At 48.3% G+C, this 19,991-nt stretch overlaps 1 long non-coding RNA gene across 1 annotated transcript in view; it reads right to left on the bottom strand.

Annotated features, from left to right (window-relative positions):
• Nucleotides 1-1,102, bottom strand: part of LOC123122402 (uncharacterized) — a 5,163-nt gene extending 4,061 nt beyond the window's left edge. Inside the window, exon 1 of the long non-coding RNA XR_006460209.1 lies at nucleotides 702-1,102. This is a non-coding gene — a long non-coding RNA (uncharacterized lncRNA). The remainder of the gene's footprint in view (nucleotides 1-701) is intronic.
• Nucleotides 1,103-19,991: the final 18,889 nt, after the last annotated feature.

The raw sequence follows: 19,991 nt of genomic DNA, 5'->3' as shown, positions 1-19,991 counted from the left end.
TCAAGAGAAATTAACTTTTGTTTTATGGGATGACAAATAGAGCATGTGCTCTGTCATGGTTTATGCATGTTCTTTCGCTTAATGCAGCAATAGAGCCTGTCTATACAGTTAACAACTAAATGTACCTTGTTTAAACCCAGGTGTCAACTATATTTTTCTATAGACTTGGTCGAAATTAAAGAAGTTTGACTTAAACAAATCTAGAACTTCAATAATTTTGAAATGGAGGAGTACTAAAATAGGCCGTTCACAGGCAGTTCCAATTTGTAAAATCATGGTATGCTATTCAGTCAAACAAAAAATCATGGTATGCTTTCTAATAACTGTACATTGGCTGTAAAATACAGTACAAATCCAATGGCAGTACAAACATGTACACATCTGAAGGTGCAAATAGCAAGACCCAAGACTCCAAAAAGTAAAATCCACATAAAAGTGAAGCCACCAAAAAGGTTACAAGGCCCTAAACAGAGACCCCAGTTCAAGATTTGGTGCGTTTTGATAACATCTAACATCACAAAAGCTAGCTTGATGATAGCGCTAATGCTACAAAAGCTAGCAAATATCTAATACGTAGTACACATATTACTTTGGGAGGAATCGACTAATAATGCCATATTACGCAACACACAAAAGATAAGAGATTGAAACTTCTACTGCAGATTCACATTGCTCGGAACCAAAATGCAGCAGGACCTTACCGGGATGTCGAAGTTTTCAGCCTTGCCGAACCCTGGAGGCGGCGTCCGCGGAAACGCGGTCAATGGTGGCGGCGATCTCTGCGGGTCGAGGACGCCGGAGGAGGCGGCGGTGCTCCGGTGGAGGAGGCAGCGCCCTGAACCGGGTTCCAACGGCAATCGGTCGAGGAAGCGGGGAGCGTCTTGCTCCGCTGTGTACCTCCCAGCGGCCGCGCTTTGAAATTTGGGGCCGCGCGCGGCTGGGCCGGAGAGAAGGAAAGAGGGGGCCGTGCCGGAGCGAGCGGAGGAGGCGCCGCCAGGGGGAACGGCCGTTTGGCCTGGCCCTGCTTGGAAGTTCTCTTTCTACCTCTTCTGACATTGACAATCGAGTCTTTTTTCTCCTTCAGAAATAACTCCTGTCTCTCTTGTGCTTCATGGCTGGAAAAAACGAACTCTATCAGATAGCATCACTCTTAAACGAAAAATATCAGATCTCCAATGGCAACCAGCAAATTTCCTCCCGCATTCGTCCGTGGACACAGATGCGGGAGTGCATCATCCAACCGTCGCCGCATAAATCCGGTCTTTCTCATTTATTTTTCAAGTCCGCACGATCAAATAGCCGTATGCAAAGGTACAACCGATTCAAATAGCCGCATGCAACATTAGTTTAAATTTAAAAAAGTTCAAGTATTACGTCCCAACATTATTGTCCCCTATCACCGCCCACTGATACTCAATCAGATCTTCCTTCAGCTGCTCATGAGCTGGTCAATGCCGATTTTTTTGATTCTTTTGAATAAACTCTTCAACTTTGGCCGGATTCTGGTCCGGAAGTTGGATAGGATCACCCATGTTCTCAAATTCCAAAGTTGCGGCAGCATCGTCACCCTCATCTTCGACGATCATGTTGTGCATGATCACGCAACATGTCATCACCTCCCACAAGGTCTTCGAATCCCATTGTTTTGCAGGTCGACGAACAATTGCAAAACGGGCCTGCAGAACTCCAAATGCCCTCTCGACATCCTTTTCTAGCTATTTCTTGTCTTTTGGGCAAAGTGAACCTTCTGCCCATTTGATTTGAGATGGTGCTGACAAAGGTAGTCCATGAAGGATAGATGTCGTCAACCAGATAGTAGCCCATGTTGTACTCATCTCCATTGACAGAATAGTGGCAAGGAGGAGCTTTTCTTCCAGTCAGCCTCGCAAACAACGACGATCATTACAACACATTGATGTCATTGTGAGACCCGAACATGCCAAAAAAAGCATGCCAACTCCAAATATCCTGCAATGCAACTACTTCAAGAATAATGATGGGCTTCTTAACATGAGCCTGATATTGCCCTTGTACATCCTTCGGACATTCTTCCTTTTTCAATGCATGCAATCAAGAGATTCAAGCAAACCTGGCCACCCTCTTGCTTCTGAGATTGCCAAGAGCCTCTCAGTGTCTGCCACGGTTGGTTCTCTCAGGTACTGAGGTCCGAACACCTCGACCACGACAGTTGCAAACCTAACCATGGCATCTTCACATGTACTCTCCGACATCCGTAGGTACTCGTCCCACGAATCAGCGGCGGTGAAGGAAATATGCCCTAGAGGCAATAATAAAGTTGTTATTTTATATTTCCTTATATCATGATAAATGTTTATTATTCATGCTAGAGTTGTATTAACCGGAAAACTTGATACATGTGTGGATACATAGACAAAACACCATGTCCCTAGTAAGCCTCTACTAGACTAGCTCGTTAATCAAAGATGGTTAAGTTTCCTAACCATAGACATGTGTTGTCATTTGATGAACGGGATCACATCATTAGGAGAATGATGTGATGGACAAGACCCATCCGTTAGCTCAGCATAATGATCGTTCAGTTTTATTGCTATAGCTTTCTTCATGTCATATACATATTCCTTTGACTATGAGATTATGCAACTCCCGGATACCAGAGGAATGCCTTGTGTGCTATCAAACGTCACAACGTAACTGGGTGATTATAAAGATGCTCTACAGGTATCTCCGAAGGTGTTTGTTGGGTTGTCATAGATCGAGATTAGGATTTGTCACTCCGAGTATCGGAGAGGTATCTCTGGGCCCTCTCGGTAATGCACATCATAATAAGCCTTGCAAGCAATGTGGCTAATGAGTTACTTGCGGGATGATGCATTACGGAACGAGTAAAGAGACTTGCCGGTAATGAGATTGAACTAGGCATGAAGATACCAACGATCGAATCTTGGGCAAGTAACATACCGATGACAAAGGGAATAACGTATGTTGTCATTACGGTACGACCGATAAAGATCTTCGTAGAATATGTGGGAACCAATATGAGCATCCAGGTTCCGCTGTTGGTTATTGACCGAAGAAGTTTCTCGGTCATGTCTACATAGTTCTCGAACCCGTAGGGTCCGCACGCTTAACGTTCGAGGACGATTTTGTATTATACGAGTTATGTGATTTGGTGACCGAATGTTGTTCGGAGTCCCGGATGAGATTACGGACACATGACGAGAAGTCTCGAAATGGTCGAGAGGTAAAGATTCATATATAGGACGATAGTATTCGGACACCGGAAGTGTTCCTGGGGTACCGGGTACGTATCGGGTCACCGGAAGGGGTTCCGGGCACCCCCCCCCCCCCGGCAAAGATATGGGCCTTATTGGGCCTAGGGCGGGACAGACCAGCCCCTTGTGGGCAGGTGCGCCCCCATATGGGCCGATCTAAGTGGAGGAAGGAAAAGGGGAGGAGGAAAGGAAATAGAGGGAATAGGATTCCCCCTTCCTTTCCCCTCTCCCCTCTTTCCTTCCCCCCTCTGGTCATATTCACGTAGTGCTTAGGCAAAGCCCTGCGCGAATTACTTCACCATCACTGTCACCACGCCGTTGTGCTGATGGAACTCTCCCTCGACACTTTGCTAGATCAAGAGTTTGAGGGACGTCATCAAGTTGAACGTGTGCTGAACTCGGAGGTGCCGTACGTTCGGTACTTGATCGGTTGGACCGCGAAGACGTTCGACTACATCAACCGCGTTAACCTAACGCTTCCGCTTTCGATCTACGAGGGTACGTAGACACACTCTCCCCCTCTCGCTGCTATGCATCTCCTAGATAGATCTTGCGTGATCGTAGGAATTTTTTTGAAATTGCATGCTACGTTCCCAACAGTGGCATCCAAGCCAGGTCTATGCGTAGATGATATGCACGAGTAGAACACAAAGAGTTGTGGGTGATCATAGTCATAGTGCTTACCACCAACGTCTTATTTTGATTCAGCGGTATTGTTGGATGAAGCGGCCCAGACCAACCTTACATGACCACGTTCATGAGAGCGGTTCCACCGACAGACATGCAACTTGTTTTGCATAAAGGTGGCCGGCGGGTGTCTGTTTCGCCAACTTTAGTTGAATCGAATTTGACTACGGCCGGTCCTTGTTGAAGGTTAAAACAACACACTTGACGAAAAATCGTTGTGGTTTTGATGCGTAGGTAAGAACGATTCTTGCTAGAAGCCCGTAGCAGCCATGTAAAACTTGCAACAACAAAGTAGAGGACGTCTAACTTGTTTTTGCGGGGCATGTTGTGATATGAGATGGTCAAGACATGATGTGATATACGTTATTGTATGAGATGATCATGTTTTGCAATAGTTATCGGCAACTAGCAGGAGCCTTATGGTTGTCGCTTTATTATATGAAATGCAATCGCCATGTAATTGCTTTACTTTATCACTATGCGGTAGCGATAGTTGTAGAAGCAATAGTTGGCGAGACGACAATGACGCTACGATGGAGATCAAGGTGTCAAGCCGGTGACGATGGAGATCATGATGGTGCTTTGGAGATGGAGATCAATGGCACAAGATGATGATGGCCATATCATGTCACATATTTTGACTGCATGTGATGTTTATCTTTTATGCATCTTATTTTGCTTAGTACGGCGGTAGCATTATAAGATGGTCTGTTGAGGATATAACCATTAGAGTCACCCGCCCAGGAGGGGCCGGGTTACTCATAAGGATCATCACGTGAAGCCCAGTACCAAGCTTGAGGATGGCGGATCAATAATGGGCTTAAGACCCGGAGGCGGCTTAAGGCCCGTAGTGATAAACCACCGTTATGGCAAGACTTGTAATGTAAGGCAAGAGTAGTTAAGAGTCCGAGCCGGATACTATTATAAGCCGGCCGGGACTCTGAGAGCCGCTGGGCGTCAACCTCTCTATATAAAGGGACGACCCGGCGGCGGTTCAGGACGAGAGACAACAGATTGATAGCCAGGCATAGCGATTAAGCTCCCCGGTCATTGAAACCCTAAGTAATACCACCTCAACTGGACGTAGGCTTTTACCTTCACCGTAAGGGGCCGAACCAGTATAACCCTCGTGTTCCTTGTCCCGCTTAACCCCTTTAACCTTCCTAGCTGCGATAGCTCCACGACTAAGTCCTTGCACGAGGACATCTGCCGTGACAATTCCACGACAGTTGGCGCCCACCGTGGGGCCAGCGCACGGTGGATTTGAGTTCTTGAAGGGCAGCTTCGAAGGGCTCAAGGGATACGCTGTGGGCCGGATGACCAAGAGTCGTCGCGGCAAGCTCTACATCGACGATGCAAACTGGGGCCCCGACGCCGGCTCAATTGAGTACGGGTACCGGGTCCCCTTCGGCGGAATCCATGTCTTTATTGGCAGGATTGGTGAGCCGGGCCTTGAGCCGGACCTCTGCGCCGATCTCGTCGAGACGGCTCAGTGTACACGACCCGCCCGGACTCTGCCTGCCTTGAAGCATGCTTTCGTGGGATGCGTCCATGGAGGACTCTCTGAAGGATCTGGATCTGGTGAGGAGACGGCCGCTCGCTCTGACGGCGAGTCATCTACAGAGGAGACAGACTCGTTATACCAACTTCAAGATGGCAGGCTCAGGGGTTGTTCCGATGGTGATAGTATTCCGGACCCCTTCGAGCCGCCGAGCCGGGTTGGAATCTTCATGGCTGGCGCACAACCTGTTCAAAACCCCACTACCGGGACAGGAAGCCCTGTGCCCTCGCCGGCTCAGGTGCTGATGGATCTCACAGACAAGATGACGGCCCTGTTAACCGCTACGGTCGCCCCGGCGGATCAAGCTCAGCATGACGCGGAGGTGGCACAGTTAAGGTTGGATCTAGCAAAAGCCAAGGAGGATCTGGCGGCGGAAGGGATCAGGATGGCTGCAGAGAGGGCGGCTCTCGACGCCGAGACTCAGCTGATTCAAGCACAGTCTTTCCGGCTCACGATGGATCAGAACGCGTCCAATGAGGTCATGAGAAGGAGGCATCAAAAGGCTCAATCTCGACTCCCTCCGGTTTACGATCCTCGAAACCTCTTCAACACGCCTGGTGCAGGGCCCAGTAACCCGCCAGCAATCACGGTACCCGGGGCTGGAACGGTGGTTCAGCCACAAGTGATGGGGCCTCCCCGGGTGAACACTACTCCGCCTCAGCACGTGCCAATACCACCGGGTCATTATGCCAACCCGTTGGAAAACATGGTCGCTGCGGCGGCGCGACTGGCGGCTCTCCCAATCGAGGGCGACTCACCGATGGCGGTTGAAACCCGCCGGGTCAGAGAACTCCTTCAGACGGCTCTGGCGCAACAGGAGGCATATTCTTATAGCCGGGACAGAATTCATTCAACCCCTTGTCCTGGCCGGAGCCCGAGTTACAGCAGGCACATGGTCTCAGCGACCGGCTCAAGCAATGTCCGACATCATGACTTGCCTCCTGGCCACGGCCCGGTTCATAATGGAGCCTTTAACACGGTGGACCAAGACAGAGCATGGCAAGAGGCGGAGCAGGCGGCTCAGTTGACGGCGTACCAGCCACTCACGGCTTATCCAACGGCTTCCATCGACGCGGGTATACCTACAAGGACCGGAGGTGTTCCTTGTCTGGTGCCGGCTCTCCGTAATGAACGTCTGCCCAAGGATTTCAAGGGGCCTAGGAAGGTACCTAATTACACGGCTGATTTGCAACCCGGAGCATGGATCGAGAGTTATGAGATGGCTATGGAGTTGCTGGAGGTCAGCGAAGCGGCAATGGCCAAGTACTTCACCATGATGTTAGATGGGACTGCCCGCACTTGGTTGAAAGGACTGCCACCAAATTCTATCGGGTCTTGGGCTGAACTAAAAGCCCGGTTCATCCAAAACTTCAAAGATACCTGTAGGCAGTCTATGTCAATTGTGGATTTGACTAACTGTAAGCAGCAGGAGGGTGAGTCTACAACCCATTGGGTTCGGCGGGTCAAAGAGATAATACATTCATCTGATAAGATGGATGCCGACTCTGTAGTCTTAATGTTAGAGCAGAATTGTCGTTTTACGCCCCTGAAGATGAAGCTCGGGCGGCTCAAGCGCGATTGCAATGATATGGGTACGCTGATGGCGGCTCTGGTCAAGTACGCAGACTCTGATAGTACCAAGGATCCCTCGTCGGATGATGAAAGGACAGGGAAGGGAAAACGGAATGGCAATGGCAAGGGCCCCCAGCATAACCCGGCGAACCAGGGAGGTAACAAGCGGAAGGCTGATGGCAGTATGGAGTTTGTGGCCAACACCAGTTCACAGGGTAACAACCACCGGCGTAAGGGGAGACCACCTCCCCGTGCCGGCGGGTCAGGCCCGACGCTTGAGCAGTTGTTGAATGAGCCTTGTCCAAGGCATGGCTCTAGGGAAAAGCCGGCCACTCATCTATGGAAGGACTGCGCAATCATGAAGGCCTTTAAAAATTCCAATGCTTTCAATGGCAACAGTGGCCCGGGCGGCGGCTCAGGCGCCAGCGGTTTTCATGGCCCGGGCGGCGGTTCAAATCCCAATTCTCAGAATGTTCAAGGGGGCTTTAATCAGCAGTCCGGCCAGGGTCATCAGCAACAGCAGCAGGGGGATACCAGACCAATCCAAAGCAGCTCAATGGCGGGCAGTATCATGTATTTACTACCAGTCTGTGCAAGCGAGAGCAGAAGCTCCATAAAAGGGTTGTGCATGCTGTTGAGCCGGCGGTTCCACGCTATTTAAGATGGTCTGAGCAGCCTATTGTGTGGAGTAGGGAAGATCATCCTCCCCGGGTTGATAATCCGGGTCACCTGGCCTTGGTGGTGGCTCCTCAGGTTGGGGGATATAAATTCACTAAAGTGCTCATGGACGGAGGCAGCAGCATCAACATCCTCTATTATGAGACCTTCCGTCGTATGGGTTTGACTGATAAAAACCTCAGCCAGTCCAATACTGTTTTCCATGGCGTGGTGCCCGGTAAGTCAGCATATCCGGTCGGTAAGATCGAGCTGGAAGTGGCCTTTGGAGATGAGTACAATTATAGGGCGGAAAAACTAACCTTTGAGGTGGTTAAGATAAGGAGTCCGTACCATGCTTTATTTGGGCGGCCGGCTTACGCCAAGTTCATGGCACGACTGTGTTACGTGTATTTGCGGCTCAAGATGCCGGGTCACAATGGGACTATTACGGTTCATGGCAGCCGAAAGATAGCCTTGGAGTGTGAGGAAGGTGACGCGGCTTACGCTGAATCTGTTTGTGCAATAGAGGAGTTAAAGTTTTACAAGGACAATGTTGACCCGGCAGATATGACGTCTTTGAAAAAGCCAACCACGGAGCATGAGCCGGCAATGAAATTTAAGTCAGCTGATGAGACTAAACTTGTTGACTTTGTTCCAGGTGACTCATCTCAGCAGTTCAGCATCAGTGCCAATCTGGATCCGAAATAGGAAGGCGCGCTCATCGAGTTCATCCGTGAGAACAAGGACATTTTTGCATGGAAACCTTCTGACATGCCAGGTGTACCTAGAGAACTCGCTGAGCACACTCTCAATATTGATCCGAAATTTAAGCCGGTCAGGCAATTCCTTCGGCGGTTTAATGAGGAGAGGCGGAAAGCCATTGGTGAGGAGGTAGCCCGGCTCTTGGCGGCTGGGTTTATTGTTGAAGTTTTTCATCCAGAATGGTTAGCTAACCCGGTGCTCGTGCTCAAGAAGAACGACACCTGGCGGATGTGTGTGGACTACACGGATTTAAACAAAGCTTGTTCGGCTGATCCTTTTGCTCTCCCCCCGTATTGATCAAATTATTGATGCTACGGCGGGTTGTGAGCGCTTAAGCTTTTTGGATGCTTATTCGGGATACCATCAGATTAAAATGGCAGTTAAGGACCAGGAGAAGATGGCGTTCATCACTCCCTTTGAAGCCTTCTGTTATGTGTCTATGCCTTTTGGGCTCAAGAGTGCGCAGGCGACTTACCAGCGTTGTGTGCAGAATTGTCTTCATAACCAGATTGGGCGCAATGTTCGTGCCTATGTGGATGATATCGTGGTTAAATCCAGGGAGAAGGAGACCCTGGTAGATGATCTTAGAGAAACCTTTGATAATCTCCGGGTTTACAAGATGATGCTTAACCCGGCCAAGTGTGTTTTCGGTGTTCCCGCAGGCAAGCTCTTGGGTTTTCTGGTTTCTCACAGAGGCATTGAAGCTAACCCGGAAAAGATCAAGGCGATCACCTCTCTGGCTAAGCCGGCGTGCATAAACGATGTCCAGCGCCTGGCGGGTCGCATCGCTGCTTTGAGCCGGTTTATAAGCCACTTGGGTGAAAAAGCCATGCCACTGTACCAGATGATGAAGAAAACAGATGATTTTATCTGGAATGATGCTGCTAATGCTGCTTCGGAGGATTTGAAAAAACAGCTGGCTGAGCCCCCAGTCCTTGCTGATCCTGTTGACAAGGAGCCCTTATTGCTGTATGTCGCCGCTAACGCACGAGCCGTCAGTGTGGCTGTGGTGGTGGAGCGTAAGGAAGCGGGTAAGGAGTATCCGGTTCAGCGACCGGTTTACTACGTCAGCGAAGTACTCATTGAGTCCAAACAACGGTATCCACACTGGCAGAAGCTTGTTTATGGGGTATTCATGGCAAGCCGGAAGCTTAAGCATTATTTCCAGGGTCACCCTATTACTGTGGTTAGTTCTGCTCCCCTAGGAGATATCATCCAAAACAGAGAAGCCACGGGAAGAGTGGCTAAGTGGGCTATAGAACTTGGGCCTCATGGTCTGAAATACATGCCACGCACTGCTATCAAATCTCAAGCATTGGTGGATTTCATCAACGATTGGACAGAGCTGCAGGCGCCTGAAGAGAAACCGGATAATACATACTGGACTATTCACTTCGACGGGTCTAGGCAATTGGAGGGCTCGGGGGCTGGAGTTGTATTAACTTCCCCTCGAGGTGACAAGTTTTGCTATGTGCTACGGTTGATGTTTCCCTGCACTAACAATGCGGCCGAGTACGAGGCCTTGCTCCATGGTCTTCGGATGGCTAAGGAGATGAGCTTGAGCCGGGTAAGGTGCTTTGGCGATTCAGATTTAGTGGCTCAACAAGTGTCAGGCAAGTGGGATTCCAAGGACCCTCTCATGGCGGCTTATCGCCGCGAAGTTGATGCCATTGCTGGACACTTTCAGGGTTACCAAGTAGAGCACATCGATCGCAGGAAGAACGAGGCAGCTAATGCATTAAGCCGGCTGGGCTCTCAGCGAAAGCCGGTGCCGCCTAATACTTTCTTGGACATTTTGCATAACCCTTCTGTTAAGTTGCCTACAGAGGAAGACTTGGCTGTCCCTGACCCAGAGGCCCAGTTGGTGGCGGCTCTCCACATTACCCCAGACTGGACAGTGCCATACTTGGCTTACATGACCCGGGGAGAATTGCCTGAGGATGAAACTTTGGCCAGACAAATAACCCGGCGGTCTAAGTCAATGATAATTATCAATGGTGAGCTGCATCGTCGCAGTGTCACTGGAACTTTCCAGCGTTGTGTTTCCCCTGAGGAAGGTCAAGAAATTTTACGTGAAATTCACGAGGGGGATTGTGGCCATCATGCCGGCTCAAAGTCCCTTGTGGCCAAGGCTTTTCGTCATGGTTTTTATTGGCTGACGGCTCATGCTGATGCAGAGGATTTGGTCAGTAAATGTGACGGTTGCCAGAGGTTCTCGCAACGGGCTCATGTGCCGGCTTAAGAATTGAGGATGATTCCAATCACTTGGCCGTTTACGGTCTGGGGGCTTGATATGGTTGGGCCTTTTAAAAGATCCAAGGATAAGAAGACTCACCTCTTGGTGGCGGTCGACAAGTTTACAAAGTGGGTTGAAGCAGAGCCAGTTAGTAAGTGTGATGCAGCCACAGCGGTTCAGTTCATGAAGAGGGTGATATTTCGCTTTGGTTTTCCACACAGCATTATAACTGACAATGGTACCAATCTGTCTAAAGGTGCCATGGAGGAGTTTTGTCAACGAGAGCATATTCGGCTTGATGTTTCATCAGTGGCTCACCCTCAATCCAATGGTCAAGCTGAGAGAGCCAATCAGGAAATCTTGAAGGGCATCAAGCCCCGGCTTTTGGTCCCTTTGCAACGGACGCCGGGTTGTTGGGTGGAGGAGTTACCCTCCGTGTTATGGAGCATCAATACTACTCCTAACAGGTCTACGGGTTACATGCCTTTCTTCATGGTTTATGGAGCGGAGGCGGTCCTCCCTAGCGACATCCGTCATGATTCGCCTCGAGTGGCGGCTTATGTTGAGGCGGATAATGAGCGGGCGCGCCAAGATGCTCTTGACTTGTTGGACGAACAGCGTGATGTGGCAGCGGCTCGCTCGGCGATTTACCAACAAGACCTGCGCCGCTATCATAGCCGCCGGGTTAAGTCCAGAGTCTTCCAGGAAGGTGATCTGGTGCTCCGGCTCATCCAAGATCAAACAGACGCACACAAGTTATCCCCGCCTTGGGAAGGGCCCTTTGTGGTCAGCAAGAACTTGCACAACGGGTCATGCTACCTTATCGATGTTCGGGAGCACAAAGATTCACGTAAGTCGGAGGAAGAGACCCGTCGGCCGTGGAACATAGCTCAGCTTCGGCCTTATTACACTTGAGCCACCGGCTCTCATGATGTACATATTTCTATAGCCATGTATATATTATGATAAATAATAAAGCAGGACCTCTGTCCTTTTCTCCTCCAAAGGCAAATGTGTTATTGTTATTTCTATTACCACATTACATGGTCACTTGGAGGTGGATCCGGCTTATGATCGTATTTGAATCTAGCCGTTAACAATATGATCATTTGGGGGCTTCCTGTTCAAACATAGGTCGTATTCGAACCAAAGAGAACATAGCTGTCGATACCCACTTGATTAGCAAATTGCCGAGCTCATTGGGGAGTTTTTCTTGATCATATTTGAATCATAGCTCAACCCCCTTTGGGAACCAACGTGGATCGTATTTGAATCAGCGTCGTTAAACAACTCTCAAGGTCATTTGGGGGCTTCCTGTTCAAACATAGGTCGTATTCGAACCAAAGAGAACATAGCTGTCGATACCCTCTTGATCGGCAACGCCAAAGCCACTGGGGGCTTATGATCGCATTCGAATCTTAGCTTAACCCCTTTGGGACGGTTCTCTGGTCGTATTCGAACCAGAAGCCCCTAAGTTTTGATTTTTTGGTTTGCAACAAGTTCTTTTGATCGTATCAACAGTGTGCAAAGGGCGGTTCTTACTCCGCCGGCTTAACTTTGCTTAACAATGATGATAACACACAATAAGCATTATCGATGCTGGTGAACCGGAGTTGAGTTCTCAACCTCATTATTTGGGTTACATAAACCGGAAGTATACTTGAAGGCTTGCAAGTATGCTATTATGGTTACCTCGAGGATGTAATTGAGAGCCGGTCTTTGATGACTTCGGTTCATATTCCGGGTTATATGTAAAATATATGACTCTCAGTGCGGTAAGCCGCCCAGAGACTTGTGATTTGTTTTCTTAAGAAAGGGAGATGATCGAACATAACCCGGAGGAATATAAAGGAGCAGCTTCAACGGAGTTCAGCACCTTACACGTGCACGATGGCACGACAAAATTAAGTGTTTGTCCTACTCTATTACAGGACTCCCCGAGTCCAAAAGGTGAGGCATTGTTTTAAGGTGTAACCATGAGCCGCCTAAGAAATCAAGATGCTTGTTGGGCTGAAGTTCCCGGCTCATCCCTCTCCGCTCCTCCGGCTGTTCCCATGACCTGGAAGGTTGATGATTTCCAGTCAATGCCGCTCAAAGCTTCAAATTGAGTCTCATCATCAATTAACCCGGCCGGGTCAACTTCTGGGGCGAAGGTATGCTTACGAGTCGGCGGGATCAGGCTGACTGCTTCATAGCGTGGAGTTGGGATCCTCTGATTCTCCGCATCATAGCCCGGCTGATACTTGGTAAGGTCTGTGTCATTCCCAATCAAGGTGGCCACCGGGCGCACGCTCTTCACACAGGCGGCGAAGTCTTTCTGGTCAAAGGGGGTACCATCTTCCTTCAGGCTGGGGTATCCAAGAGCGATGTCGGCCGGGTCTAGCTCCGGTAGAAACGCCTTGGCCCGGCTCAGAGCAGCTATAGCTCCGGCTCTTGCAGGAGCCCGTCTCAGTTCTTGGAAGCGTTGAGGAAGTACGGCAAGCCGCCTGAGTACGTCTGCCAGGTGAGTGGGAACCTCATTGGACAGAGCCACAACGGCTAAGGCACGTTGTGACCCGGTGTAGAGTTGCTCCACCAAGGTGTAAACAGCCTTCAGCTTGGTCAGCACGTTTTGATTAAGGTTGGAGCTTCTGGGACCTGCATAATAACGTCAGGTGAGCTGATGGCAATGGTGGGACTTATGAGACATGAAGAATGTAAACTTGTTAAAATCTTGCATAATGACTTACCGAAGATTGCGGAGACCATCTGTGACACATGGCGTTTTAAGCCGGAGAGTTCGGCGGTTCTTTCAGTCAGAGCAGCCTCCGCTTGTTCAGCCCCGCTGAGCAAGGCAGTCTTCTCCTCGGCCTAAGTCTTTCTTTCTATTTCAAATTTCTTCTTCAGCTTTTCTTGTGCAGCAACACTGAACTCAAATTTGGCATTGGCCTTCCGGGTCTCAGTTTCCTGAGTCTTCAGGCGGTTCTTCAGCTCAGAGATTTCCGATTCAAATTTCTTGCAAGCAGCCTGTACAAATTCCGGGTTACAGTTTGAGTGATTAGCATGCAACATTAAAGTCCCAAGCACTTTGCAAGCAAAGACACTTGGCACTTGGGGGTTAATGTATGCTGAAAGTTTCTATTCATAGTGCCGGTTCATGAAGGTAAGCCGGAATTAAGTCTACAACATATTCTATTATAAGTAATAGACTTGGGGGCTAGCATGGTAAGGATGACTATGGAGTAAGCAAGAGAGTTGTACCTCAGATTTTTGCTGTATCTGCTTCACCATGTCAATCTCCAGGTCCCGGCTGTTGTGCACTTGACTAATATAACCAGAAGCAATGTCTCCAATGCTCAAGTTAGCATAGTCAGTGATATCCAGTCTGGCCCTGCGGCGCTCCAGCAGTTCTTCTTTAGCAGAGCATCTGGCCAGCACAGTGGGTCTCCCCGGCTCAACATATTCGGTCCGGGTAATCACCACATCCGGGTCATCGGCCGGTTGAGCTGAGCTGGGGATCTCCGGGTTGTCAAAACTCTCCGTGGCTTGTTGTTCAGTTGGAGTGGTGGTGTTTGGTGCAGACGGCGGCTCAGAAGCAGAGGCGGTGGGTTCAGTCAAGACCGGTTCTTCGACCGGGTGACTTTTCTTTGCCCTCTTGCTGAGTTTTGCTTGTGCGCTGAAAGTCAAAAGGTTAGTGCAAAAACATGAGTAAGATAAAGCACAAAATAAGATGATCGTCATTACCCAGGTGCAGTCTTGAAAGCCGGCAAGTTAGATTGCATGGAGTCACCGGAGGAAGGTGAAGTTTCCTGATAGTTTGAATCAGAAGAGTTGAGTGGTTGACGTGTGATGCCCGCCAAAGGATGAAAAGGATATAAGTTGGAGATAACCTCGGTCCGGCGCTTCCTTGATGCTTCAGGTAAGCCGGAGGAGAGGTCTGCATCCTTGTTGGCCCGGGTTTGCCTCTGGCTCTCATGAATTTGTTGCTTCAAAAGAAATTGAGGATCTTGATAAGCTAAAGGATGGGAAAATCTTACTTTCCGGGTTACTCTTCGGACTTTCAGCCTTGGCAAGGGCTCCGAGTCGGAGGAAAGTATAGTTACCTCTTCAATCACCGGGTTACTCGCTCCGGTGTCCTCCTGCTGATAATCAGTGTCGATAAGGTGGTTAAGAACAACAAAATAACAAGAGAAGAGCATAAGAATGAAGGGTTACCTCTGACTCGGAGGTGTCATCCAGCTGAAGCAGGTCTGAAGCGCTAGGTTTACTCCCCTTCTTGCGGGGAGCGGCTCTCCTGGCGGCTTTCTTAGCCTTCCTGGCTTTTTTAGCCGCCTCATGATCGTACTTGACCTTCTAGAACTTATCATTGGCCTGAAAAATACAACAAAGATTTCTTGAGGTTAAGATGAAAATTGTTAAAATGGAAGGTAAAGTGCTCAGATCAGTAGCTTACCGCCGGAGCCGGGTTAGCTTTGCAGAAGGGACTTAAGCCTGTCCTCCCGCAGTCTGCTAAGCTCTTGTTCAGAAGCGACTTGGTCATGTCGTCAACGACGTCCTCAGGTAAGTCGTTGGGGCTGTGCCGCAGAGGATCATCCTTCCGGCCCATGTAATCACACATTAAGCCGGGGTGGCGGCTCAAGGGAATCACCCGCCAGGCAATCCAGACCCGGACCAGATCAACGCCGTTAAGACCATTTCCCAGAAGAGCTTTTTTATCTTGTTGATGGTGGGGATAAGCGGTTGACGCTCAGCTTGAGATAATTTGTCTGGCAGGGGGTGATTTGACTCCAGACGCAGGGCGCGAAAGCCGGGCAGAGGGTTCTCCTCAGCCGGAGAAGTATCCTGGCAGTAGAACCATGTCTGGTTCCAGTCCTTTGGGTGGCTTGGCGGTTCAGCATAAGGAAAGAGGCAATCTCTCCGTCGTTGGATTGAAATTCCACCAAGTTCCAAGCTAGGCCCGTTGGCACACTCGTTCTGGCGGTTCAGATAAAATAGCTCCCTAAAGAGCAGTAGGCCGGGCTCTTCTCCAAGGTATACTTCACAGAACACTTGAAAGTTACAAATATTCGACACGAAATTGGGTCCAATGTCTTGAGGTCACAGATCGAAGAAGTTCAGAACATCTCTAAAGAATTTTGAGCCGGGAGGTGCAAAACCCCGACTCATGTGATCAGCAAATATCACAACCCCTCCATCTCTTGGTTGAGGTCTTTCTTTCGACGGGTCAGGGGCACGATAGGACATGACCTCCTTCTTAGGCAGATAACCCGTCTTCACGAAATCATCTAAGGTATCATCAGTAACGTTGGACCTCACCCAGTTGCACGTAATGGGTGCCTTGGGAGCCTTGGGCGGCATTATGAAAGACGAAAGCCTATGACAAAAGGAAATGTCCGGTTTAAATATAAGCCGGAGGAAGATTCCAGTTCAGTATTCAAGATGGCGGCTTATGAAGGGGCCTAATGATATATGGCTAATTGTGTCGGGTTATCTAAGCCGCTGTGGACATCATGAGTAATTCAAGTTGTTTAAAACTCTATCATAAATGAGCCGGAAATTTCACAGCGCATGGCCTCTTTTAAATCGGAGATATGAGCCGCCATAGCTAACAGATGCAATTTTTGACTAAGTGTGGCACAAACAGGTTTCACAGATCGCAGTAATTATTTTGGATCAACAGTCGTCTAGAAAGGAAAATTTTTCTAGACCTAAAAACTGGCACAGAGAAGTTCGTAAGGTCTAATGAGGTCTTTTTGCAAGCAAGAGGGATCTGCTAGTACTGGAAATGGGTGCGAAACCACTACCGCAGGAGTTCTATCCTATGTTCCGGATCAAAAGAGGTCGCGGTGGAAGAACTGTGAAGAACTCGGACGAACTACGAAGAACAGGGGAAGAACGTGGGAACCCTAATGCAAATCTACTGTGTAGAGTGGCAGGGACTTACTGGCGCTGATGAGATGCGGAGGTGGCCGCCGTTTCTCTGGACCAGTTTAGGGTGATGCAGCGGCCGAGCTCGAGGAAGACAAGGGGCGCGACGGCGGCGGCGGAGCTCGAGCTCTCGGGCGTCAGAGGAGGAAGACGATGGAAGAGAGGAGTGAATGAAGGCTTATGGGCCAGGCCTATTTATAAGGGCCGGCTGGTAAATGGGCGCGGGAAAAGAGGAGGCGGAAGACATGATTATCTTGCCGCAGAAACGCCTCGATTTTTGGGATGGTCATTAAGAGATAAGATCCGTTGGGATATGACAGAATAAAAAATGAATTTAATGGAAGATGACGTCATGGCGGGTTACAAGGAATCCAGAAGATGACGTCACGGCGGGTTATAACCTTCGCACGAGCAGAAGCCGGAAGATTTTTTTCTTAAAGGGATTGAAGATTGACATGAACCGGTTCAAATCAATCTGGGGCCTAATGTTGAGGATATAACCATTAGAGTCACCCGCCCAGGAGGGGCCGGGTTACTCATAAGGATCATCACGTGAAGCCCAGTACCAAGCTTGAGGATGGCGGATCAATAATGGGCTTAAGACCCGGAGGCGGCTTAAGGCCCGTAGTGATAAACCGCCGTTATGGCAAGACTTGTAATGTAAGGCAAGAGTAGTTAAGAGTCCGAGACGGATACTGTTATAAGCCGGCCGGGACTCTGAGAGCCGCTGGGCGTCAACCTCTCTATATAAAGGGACGACCCGACGGCTGTTCAGGACGAGAGACAACAGATTGATAGCCAGGCATAGCGATTAAGCTCCCCGGTCATCGAAACCCTAAGTAATACCACCTCAACTGGACGTAGGCTTTTACCTTCACCGTAAGGGGCCGAACCAGTATAACCCTCGTGTTCCTTGTCCCGCTTAACCCCTTTAAGCTTCCTAGCTGCGATGGCTCCACGACTAAGTCCTTGCACGAGGACATCTGCCGTGACAATTCCACGACATGGTCCCTCGCTAAATTTCAAGGTACAAGTGTTCTCCCTGAGTATGCACTGATACGTCTCCAACGTATCTATAATTTTTTATTGTTCCATGCTGTTATATTATCAATCTTGGATGTTTTACAATCATTTTATAGTCATTTTATATCATTTTTTGGTACTAACCTATTGACATAGTGCCAAGTGCCATTTGTTGTTTTCTGCATGTTTTTTACATCATAGGAAATCAATACCAAACGGAGTCCAAATGCAACGAAACTTTACGGAGATTTTTTTGGACCAGAAGACACCTAATGGCCCAAGGTTGTGCCTGGGGGGTGCTCTGAGGAGAGCACAACCCACCAGGGTGCGCCAGGAGGCCCAGGCGCACCCTGGTGGGTTGTGCCCACCTCAGTGCCCCCCGGACCGCCTCTTTGCTCTATAAATACCCCAATATTCCAGAAACCCTAGGGGAGTCGACGAAAATCAATTCCAGCCGCCGCAGAGTCCAGAACCACCAGATCCAATCTAGACACCATCACGGAGGGGTTCACCACTTCCATTGGTGCCTCTCCGATGATGCGTGAGTAGTTCTTTGCAGACCTTCGAGTCCGTAGTTAGTAGCTAGATGGCTTCCTCTCTCTCGCTGAATTCTCAATACAATGGTCTCTTGGAGATCCATATGATGTAACTCTTTTTGCGGTGTGTTTGTTGGGATCCGATGAACTTTGAGTTTATGATCAGATCTATCTTTTTATGTCCATGAAAGTTATTTGAGTTTCTTTGATCTCTTATATGCATGATTGCTTATAGCCTCGTATTTCTTCTCCAATATTTGGGTTTTGTTTGGCCAACTTGATCTATTTATCTTGCAATGGGAAGAGGTGCTTTGTAGTGGGTTCGATCTTACGGTGCTTGATCCCAGTGACAGAAGGGGAACCAACACGTATGTATCATTGCTACTAAGGATAAAACGATGGGGTCTATCTCTACATAGATAGATCTTGTCTACATCATGTCATCGTTCTTATTGCATTACTTCGTTTTTCCATGAACTTAATACACTAGATGCATGCTGGATAGCGGTCGATGTGTGGAGTAATAGTAGTAGATGTAGGCAGGAGTCGGTCTACTAATCTTGGACGTGATGCCTATATAATGATCATTGCCTGGATATCGTCATGATTATTTGAAGTTCTATCAATTTCCCAATAGTAATTTGTTTACCCAATGTTTGCTATTTTTCTCGAGAGAAGCCACTAGTGAAACCTACGGCCCCTGGGTCTCTTTCTCATATTATTTGCCTTTGCGATCTACTTTTCCTTTGCTTTTATTTTCAGATCTATTAAACCAAATATACAAAAATACCTTGCTGCACTTTATTTTATTCAGCGTTCGATCTATCAATATTTACAACTCTCTCACATCCGTTTGCCAATTTCTGGAGCTGTTACCCAAAAGGGATTGACAACCCCTTTAACACGTCGGGTTGCGAGTGGTTGTTATTTGTCTGCAGGGGCTGATTACGTTGTGTTGCTTGGTTCTCCTACTGGTTTGATAACCTTGGTTTCATCACCGAGGGAAATACCTATCGATGTTGTGCTGCATCATCCCTTCCTCTTTGGGGAAATACCGACGTAGTCCTAGCAGACATCAAAAGGAATTTCTGGTGCCGTTGCCGGGATCATCATCAACATCTACTAGGTTCCTAATCACAAATCTCATCTCCTCGCAATTTACATTATTTGCCATTTGCCTCTCGTTTTCCTCTCCCCCACTTCACAAAAATTTGCCGTTTTATTTGCCTTCTTTTTCATTTGCCTTATTCTCATTCGATCTTTTCTTTGCTTGTGTTACCATGTGCCTCCTATTTGCTTGCATCTTCGCTTGCTAAGAATCTGTTGATATGGATCCTCATCCACTTGCTAATCTTTTCAAGAGATCCAATTATGATGAACCCGTTGCTAGTGAATTGAGTTCACTAGATTATCTTTATGAAGTTTTGCTTGAGATTTATGAATCTGAAAATTATGATGAAGTGTTAAAAGAAGAAAATTATAAAGTGATTCATGATAGCTCCTTGAATGAAAAGCATGATTGCAATGATTTTACTATAAAATTCTATTGATGTCAATTGTGCTAATAATATGCAAAACCCCAAGCTTGGGGATGCTAATTTTGATATGTCCACTACTCATTGCAATGATCATGATTGGGGTGATTCTTATTATGATCTTGAAAATTTATTTAAGCCTCATGATGAATATGTTTCCGATCATATTGAAAGTGGGCTTGGAAGAGTGTCAACTCTAGGTAATAATGATCCCACTACTTTGGAGTATGTTCAATCTTATGAAATTTTTGATAAAAGTGG

The sequence above is a fragment of the Triticum aestivum genome, chromosome 5D (genome assembly GCF_018294505.1).
Source record: "Triticum aestivum cultivar Chinese Spring chromosome 5D, IWGSC CS RefSeq v2.1, whole genome shotgun sequence".
NCBI classification, from domain to species: Eukaryota; Viridiplantae; Streptophyta; class Magnoliopsida; order Poales; family Poaceae; genus Triticum; species Triticum aestivum.
Note: the sequence above shows the minus strand (reverse complement) of the source record. Positions and strands in the feature narration are given on the sequence as shown.